Below are 9475 nucleotides of genomic sequence, written 5' to 3'. Positions count from 1 at the left end.
AACAACAGTCGAAGCTTTAGAATGATCCTTTATCCTAATAGGAAAAGGAGGTTTTTCAACAGAAGCAGTAGGAACAATAGGATCATTATAGGTGATAATCTTTTCTTCGACTGTAATAGGTGCAACTACTTTCACTTCAACAGGAGGATTATATTTAAACCACTTCTCCTTAGGGAGATGAACGTGAGTAGCAAAAGATTCACAAAAAGTAGCTACTATCTCAGAGTGCCCATACTTAGCGCTAAATCCACGAAAAACATCGGTATCCATAAAAGATTTAACACAATCAAACTTAGGTGTCATACCTGACTCCTTACCATCGTCGGAACCCCAATCTTCAGAGTTGCGTTTAATTCTTTCCAACAAGTCCCATTTGAAATCAATAGTCTTCAGCATATATGAACCAACACAGGAAGTATCGAGCTGGTTGCGATTATCAAGAGAAAGCCGAGCATAGAAATTATGAATAATCATTTCCCGAGAGAGCTCATGATTGGGGCATGAATATAACATTGACTTAAGACTCCTCCAATGATGTAGGGTGGAACCCTAGATGGACGATCTTTCACGTTTGCAGGGAATCCTACGGGGAATCACGAAGAACACACGAAAGCACAAAGGGGAAACGAGAGGGAAAATCACTAAACCGACATAGAATCAATCACACGAGTGCTAGATCACCGACAACATAGAGTGACATAAGATCCACAATCAACCAAGGTAAGGACACAAAGGAATAGTTCTTCTCCATACGGAGGTCTTGATGGTCTTAGCTCTGAGGAGAAGTAGCCAAGTGGATGAGCAAGGATCTCACACAAAATATGAGCTAAACCTATGCTACCCGTACCAGGAGCTGGGGGCGTCCTATTTATATTCTTAGTGCAAATGGAAGTCAAAGCGAAGGGGTACAAGGGCTCCAGCCCGCAGGCGCGGTCACTCAGGTGTCGGTCATCCGGAAGGCGTCGGACGTCCGGAGGCTCGGGACCCGGACGTCCGGTCGGGCTCGGGCATCCATCGAATCAGCTTTGTCGTGGGCGCGTCGGACGTCCGGAGGGGGTCGGTCGTCCGGAGCTTCATGACGGTCCAAACGTCTGGAAGTCATCGGTCGTCCGTAGATTCGGTTCGGGCGTGCATCGGTCGGACGTCCAGTGGTCTCGGTCGGACGTAGATTCGGTTCGGGTGCCCACCTGTCGGACGTCCGGAGGGCGTCGGTCGTCCGTGGCCTGGGAGTCGTCGGACGTCCGGGCTTGTTCGGACGTCCGATGCCTGTAGCTTCAGCAGCATCTCTTCTTCTTCTTCAACATGCTTGGGGTCCTCGCCGTCTTGGCTCTTGAAAGTAGTTGATCCTTGGCTCACCTCCATGTACCTGATTACACATAGAGTCTCCGAATGAGGTAGTAGCCATGCCTCGTGAGTAGGAAGAGGGAGTTCAGAGAGGAGCGAGTTCACCTTATCTTCGATAGCCTTAGCTCGGGCTCTTGTCATGGGTCCAAGTGGTGTTGAGGGAGATGTAGGCACGTCCATGGGGATGAGAGAGGGATGCTCCGCATCATCTCCCCCCCCCCTTGGGAGATATCCGACCTCGGATCAAAAGGTGCATCTCCATGGAAAGGTGTGAGGTCCTTGACGTTGAAGATGTCGCTCACATTGTACTTGCCTCGTGGTAGGTCAATCTTGTAGGCGTTGTCGTTGTAGCGTGCTAGAACCTTGAAAGGTCCATCGGCGCGAGGTAGAAGCTTGGACTTGCGTTCGTTGGGGAAGCGGTCCTTGCGAAGATGTAGCCACACTAGATCACCAATGTTGAATACCATGGGTTGCTTGTTGATGTTGAGCTTGGTCGCTAGTCGTTGTACTTGGTGCTCGATGGTGTGCCTTGTATCTTCATGCATCTTCTTGATGTTGCTTGCACGAGCACTTGCGTCGAGGTTGGTTCGCTCTTGTAGAGGAAGAGGTAGAATGTCCAATGGGGACAAAGGGTTGAAGCCGTAGACGACCTCGAAGGGGGACTTGGCGGTCGTGGAATTTCTTGCACGATTGTAGGCGTACTCGGCGATGGGTAGACACGCCTCCCACTCCTTGATGTTCTTATTGATCAACACGCGAAGTGGAGTGGAGAGTGTACGGTTCGTCACCTCAGTTTGGCCGTCGGTTTGAGGATGGTATGCCGATGAGAACAATAGCTTGATTCCGAGCTTGGCACATAGGGTCTTCCAAAAGTAACTCAAGAACTTGACGTCGCGGTCCGAGACAATCGTCTTTGGTACTCCATGAAGTCGCAAGATTTCCCTACAAAAGAGATTGGCAATATGTGAAGCATCGTCTATCTTGTTGCAAGGAATGAAATGTGCCATCTTAGAAAATCGGTCCACAACAACAAAGACGGAATCCTTGCCATTTGAGTTCTAGGCAAACCAAGTACAAAATCCATGCTAATGTCTTCCCAAGGTTGATAAGGAATAGGAAGGGGCATGTAAAGACCACGGGATTGATCTTTTGACTTAGCTTTGCGACATGTAGAGTAATGGTTGGTGAAGCGTGAGACGTCACGGAACATCTTGGGCCAATAATAGTTCTTGGAGAGCGTAGCGAACGTCTTGTCGCGTCCAAAGTGTCCCATTAGTCCGCCTCCATGAGCCTCTTGCAAAAGGAGCAAACGAAGAGAAGACTCGGGAATGCAAAGTTTGTTAGCTCTCATAAGATAATCATCCTTTATGTAGTATCGTTCCCAAGATGTGTGTGTCAAACACTTGGCATAAGGAGTAGCAAAAGAAGGATCATGCTCATACAAGTCTTTTGTATGCTCAAAACTAATAACATTCAACTCCAGTTTAGCGACAAGCGTGCATATGCGTGAAAGTGCATCCGCAACTACAGTTTCCTTACCCTTAATGTACTTGATCACATAAGGAAAAGATTCAATAAATTTACTCCATTTGGCATGACGCTTGTTCAACTTAGTTTGGCCTTTCAAGTACTTAAGCGTTTCATGATCGGTATGGATGACAAATTCATGAGGTCTAAGGTAATGTTCCCAAACATGTAGCACACGTACTAAAGCATACAATTCTTTGTCATAGATGGGATAATTGAGTTGAGCACCGGAGAGTTTTTCACTAAAATAAGCAATGGCTCGTTGTTCTTGCATCAAAACTCCGCCAATTCCGGTACCACTTGCATCATAATGAACCTCAAAAGTTTTCTCAAAGTTGGGTAAAGCAAGAATCGGAGCATGAGTAAGCAAAGACTTGAGCTCATCAAAAGTGGTGGATTGCAAAGATCCCCAAACAAAAGGTGCATTTTTCTTACTCAAAGCATGCAAAGGAGCGGCAATTGTGCTAAAGTTTTTCACAAAGCGGCGATAAAATCCTGTAAGACCAAGAAAACTGCGCACTTGTTGCAAATTGGTGGGTTGGGGCCAAGTTTTAATTGCTTTAATCTTAGTTTCATCAACCTGGACACCGTTTGAAGAGACAACAAAACCCAAGAAAATCACTTTGTCAACTCCAAAAGTGCATTTTTTCAAGTTCGTATAAAGGTTTTCCTTGCGGAGGGTTTGCAACACAGATTTAACATGATTAATGTGCTCTTTCATGGTTTTGCTAAAGACAAGGATATCATCAAAGTAAACCACAACGAAAACTCCAATGTAAGGTCTAAGCACATGATGCATAAGACGCACGAAATTTCCGGGTGCTTCCGACAAACCCATAGGCATCACTAACCACTCATATAAGCCAAATTTTGTTTTGAAAGCGGTTTTCCATTCATCACCTTCTTGAATGCGGATTTGATAATAGCCACTTTTAAGATCGATTTTTGAGAAAAAGTTGGCTACACTAAGTTCATCAAGCATATCGTCTAAGCGAGGAATGTGATGCCTATATCGAACGGTAATGGCGTTTATGGGTCTACAATCGGAACACAAGCGGAAACTTCCATCGGGTTTAGGCACAAGTATGACGGGAACGACACATGGGCTTAAGCTTTAACGTACATGACTGTTGTCGATGAGTTGTTGTACTTGCTGTTGAATCTCCTTGGTTTCTTCGGGATTGACACGGTGATGAGGACATCAATACAATTGTTACACCCACAGCCCCTGCTGCTATACATACTGGACCAATTACTAGAGCTCGTGCACGCCAACTAAATTACCAGGTACTTTCGTTTCTTGGTAATGATTCTAATGTTCATGAGAATATGATGCTGCCTAAATTGGATACATTTGTTTTGCTTACAAATGAAGGGACTAGCTTGGAGAAGGATGAACATTGGAGCAAGAACAAGCATGGAGATGATGGCATGCGCAAGGGGAACAAGAACGGGGTTACAAGTGATGATTTCAGGACTTTGAAGCCACCATAATGGGTGCATGAAGCCTTGGACGAAATATACAAGATGCCACTTCATAAATTTCGTCCCGAGGCTATTTTAGGTGCTGCGTCACCTTATTATTTCGGGTCCGGGCAGTCGAAAAAAAAAATTGGTCGAAAAATTTCGTGCGCATCCTGTCAGTTTGAGCTAGGAAGAGTTTTGAGACACTCGCCATTATAGTGATTTTTCGCAAAAAAAAAGCAGCGCAAAAAAAAAGAGCGCAAAAAAAAAAGAGCGAAAAAAAAATTCAGAGTGTGCTTTTCCCTTGTTTACGTGCCGCGCCGTGATTTTGTTGGTGTTCTAGGCTCGCGTCTCTAGCACAGTCTAGCCTAGGACCAGCACAGTACCGTCGTTGAGCGTTTATTCAACTTTGCATCTCTGAATTGATTATTGCTGACCCTTTTTGCTACCATAGTATAAGCCTTCCCAGCTCCACATACATCTACGTCGTGCGTTTGACTCTCCCTGGTAATCGCTCTATCCAAGCTTTGAGAGTTTTGACTACAACGGTTGCCGATCACCGCCTGTTGCTGGGTAAGAACTGGTAAGAATTTGAGTTTTGCTTGAAGGATTTGTGACACCCACCACCACCACTTGTTCGTAGTCTGTAGGATCATATTCTTGTGTGTTTCTATTGCTGCTAACCATGCCAGGATCACAAGTCGACGAGATTGACTGGGATAATTTATCGAACAAGGAGCTTCATGATAAGTTTCAGCAAATGATGACTGAACAGGTGCAAGATGTGCTGAACAATTTTGAAGAGGCCATGGAGAAGATCACTGGCCTTGAGAAGACGTTTGAAACAATGCTCGATAACAGATTTAATGAATTGCTCGCGCGTCTTCCACCACCACCACCCGCTGCACCTAACGCACCTCTCCAACAACAACAACAACGTCTACCTCCACGTCGCGAAATAGACCTTCGCCGAGCGAGCCGTGTTCCTCTTGCGTTTGGCCAAACTGTTGGTGCTGCTGTTGATACTTCTGTGGCTCCTGCTACTGCTGTTGCTGGTACCCAGGAGGATGATGAGTATGCGGGCGATTATGAGGATGAGGTTGATCAAAATCAGATCTACGAGCAGCCACCAGCACCACCACCAGCAGGTCGACCTCAGGTATATATTCGTAATGGTAGGCCTGCACCACCACCTCAGGTACGAGATGATGTCCATATTCCTAAACTGAAATTGAATATTCCACCATTTGAGGGTAGATATGTTCCTGATATATATCTTACTTGGGAGTTAGAAACTGAACAACGATTTACATGTTTACAATATCCTGAGGAGAGACGAGTTGCTTCTGCTGTTTGTGCTTTCACTAGTATTGCATGTGTATGGTGGTCTGAACATTGTAGATTATATCCTATTCCAACTACTTGGGCTGCTTTGAAAACTGCTATGCGTACGCGTTGGGTTCCACCATATTATCAACGTGAATTGCTTCAAAAATTGCAGCGTTTAAGACAAGGAAAAAATTCTGTAGAAGAATATTATCAGGAATTACAAACTGGCATGATTAGATGTGGTATTGTTGAGGAGAATGAAGCTATGCTTGCACGTTTTCTGGGTGGATTAAATAGAGAGATTCAGACCATTCTAGACTATAAGGAGTATACTAATATCACTCGTTTATTCCATCTTGCTTGTAAAGCTGAACGTGAAGTGCAGGATCGACAAGCATTGGGGCGAACTAACTTTTCTGCAGGCCGACCTTCATCATGGACACCATGTGCATCTTCTACTTCAACTGCACCAGCACCTCCATCCGGTGCCACCTCCAGCCGTGATACAAGAAAACATGCACAACCACCATTATCTGCCAAGAGCGCACCTGCGGGGCCTGCACAGCGTTCTTCTTCTTCCATGGCATCAACAGGGCACACAAGTGATATTATTTGTCGTCGTTGTAAGGGAGGAGGTCATTATGCGAGAGAATGCAAATCTCCGCGTGTGATGATTGCTACCGCGGATGGTGGATATGAGTCCGCTAGTGACTATGATGAGGAGACTTTGGCTCTTATTACACGTGAAGAACATGGTGGAGATGATTCTGATCATGAGACGCAATACATGGCTCCTGAAGACGCTGACAGGTATGAATGTTTAGTTGCTCAACGTGTTTTGAGTGTGCAGGTCACACAAGCTGAGCAAAATCAGAGGCACAATTTGTTCCATACCAAGGGAGATGTGAAGGAACGTTCTGTGCGCGTCATCATAGACGGAGGGAGCTGCAACAACTTGGCTAGCATGGAGATGGTGGAGAAGCTTTCTCTCACCACAAGACCACATCCACATCCTTACTACATCCAATGGTTCAACAACAGCGGCAAGGTTAAGGTAACACGTACTGTTCGTGTGCATTTTAGTATCTCTACATATGCTGATTATGTTGATTGTGATGTGGTACCTATGCAAGCATGTTCCTTATTACTTGGTAGACCATGGCAATTTGATAAAAATTTTGTACACCATGGTAGAAACAATCACTATACTCTTGTTCATAAGGATAAAAATATTACTTTGCTTCCTATGACTCCTGATTCCATTTTGAAAGATGATATTAATAGAGCTAATAAAGCACAACAGGAGAAGAATAAGAGTGAAAATCAGATTGTGGCAAAAGAATCAGATTGTCCCTTTAAGGTGTTAGAGAAAATAAATGATAATGCATATAAACTTGAGCTGCCTGCAGATTTTGGGGTTAGTCCCACTTTTAACATTGCAGATTTGAAGCCTTATTTGGGTGAGGAAGATGAACTTCCGTCGAGGACGACTTCATTTCAAGAAGGGGAGGATGATGAGGACATCAATACAATTGTTACACCCACAGCCCCTGCTGCTATACATACTGGACCAATTACTAGAGCTCGTGCACGCCAACTAAATTACCAGGTACTTTCGTTTCTTGGTAATGATTCTAATGTTCATGAGAATATGATGCTGCCTAAATTGGATACATTTGTTTTGCTTACAAATGAAGGGCCTAGCTTGGAGAAGGATGAACATTGGAGCAAGAACAAGCATGGAGATGATGGCATACGCAAGGGAAACAAGAACGGAGTTACAAGTGATGATTTCAGGACATTGAAGCCACCATAATGGGTGCATGAAGCCTTGGACGAAATATACAAGATGCCACTTCATTAATTTCGTCCCGAGGCTATTTTAGGTGCTGCGTCACCTTATTATTGGGCCAGGCCCATGTAATTTCGAAATACATAAGTATAGGCTATTTTTAGAGTCCGTATGTGTGGGGAAACAAGAGATAGGGTTGATTTCGGACCCCTCCACCAAGGGCCACGAAATTCCCCCCTCTTCCTCCATATATACAGCCCTTAGGGCATCGTTTAGACTTTGGGTTTTGTTTAGATTAAAAGTTCGCCATAGCTGCAACTTCGCGTACTTCGTTTGTGTTCAACGACCAGACAAAGGCGTCACAGAACCCCACCTTGATCAATAAAGCTTTCATCTTATATTCGCAATATCCAGATTGCAATCTTAGTTTCTTGCTTGTTCTTCGTTTGCTCGCAGGAAACAGACCCTCGTGGTCAGGTTGATCGTGCTCCGGCGTGGTCAATAACCTCTCGGAGTTGGTTTAGCGATTGCTAAGGCGCGACGTCCTCGCACGTTCGTAGTCGGATCGTCAAAGTCGACTTCCACCAAAGCGAAATCCACCATCTCATCGAAAGACGGGACACCTCCGCCTCTATCAGACGGGACACCTCCGCCTCTATCATACTTGGGAGTTAGAAACTGAACAACGATTTACATGTTTACAATATCCTAAGGAGAGACGAGTTGCTGCTGCTGTTTGTGCTTTCACTAGTTTTGCATGTGTATGGTGGTCTGAACATTGTAGATTATATCCTATTCCAACTACTTGGGCTGCTTTGAAAACTGCTATGCGTACGCGTTGGGTTCCACCATATTATCAACGTGAATTGCTTCAAAAATTGCAGCGTTTAAGACAAGGAAAAAATTCTGTAGAAGAATATTATCAGGAATTACAAACTGGCATGATTAGATGTGGTATTGTTGAGGAGAATGAAGCTATGCTTGCACGTTTTCTGGGTGGATTAAATAGAGAGATTCAGACCATTCTAGACTATAAGGAGTATACTAATATCACTCGTTTATTCCATCTTGCTTGTAAAGCTGAACGTGAAGTGCAGGATCGACCAGCATTGGGGCGAACTAACTTTTCTGCAGGCCGACCTTCATCATGGACACCACGTGCATCTTCTACTTCAACTGCACCAGCACCTCCATCAGGTGCCACCTCCAGCCGTGATACAAGAAAACAGGCACAACTACCATTATCTGCCAAGAGCGCACCTGCGGGGCCTACACAGCATTCTTCTTCTTCCATAGCATCAACAGGGCACACAAGTGATATTATTTGTCGTCGTTGTAAGGGAGGAGGTCATTATGCGAGAGAATGCAAATCTCCGTGTGTGATGATTGCTACTGCGGATGGTGGATATGAGTCCGCTAGTGACTATGATGAGGAGACTTTGGCTCTTATTACACGTGAAGAACATGGTGGAGATGATTCTGATAATGAGACGCAATACATGGCTCCTGAAGACGCTGACAGGTATGAATGTTTAGTTGCTCAACGTGTTTTGAGTGTGCAGATCACACAAGCTGAGCAAAATCAGAGGCACAATTTGTTCCATACCAAGGGAGTTGTGAAGGAACGTTCTGTGCGCGTCATCATAGACGGAGGGAGCTGCAACAATTTGGCTAGCATGGAGATGGTGGAGAAGCTTTCTCTCACCACAAGACCACATCCACATCCTTACTACATCCAATGGTTCAACAACAGCGGCAAGGTTAAGGTAACACGTACTGTTCGTGTGCATTTTAGTATATCTACATATGCTGATTATGTTGATTGTGATGTGGTACCTATGCAAGCATGTTCCTTATTACTTGGTAGACCATGGCAATTTGATAAAAATTCTGTACACCATGGTAGAAACAATCACTATACTCTTGTTCATAAGGATAAAAATATTACTTTGCTTCCTATGACTCCTGATTCCATTTTGAAAGATGATATTAATAGAGCTAATAAAGCAAAACAGGAGA

The sequence above is a fragment of the Triticum dicoccoides genome, chromosome 7B (genome assembly GCF_002162155.2).
Source record: "Triticum dicoccoides isolate Atlit2015 ecotype Zavitan chromosome 7B, WEW_v2.0, whole genome shotgun sequence".
In the NCBI taxonomy this organism is placed as follows: domain Eukaryota; kingdom Viridiplantae; phylum Streptophyta; class Magnoliopsida; order Poales; family Poaceae; genus Triticum; species Triticum dicoccoides.
The sequence above is the reverse complement of the archived record's forward strand: the minus strand, read 5'-3'. Positions refer to the sequence as shown.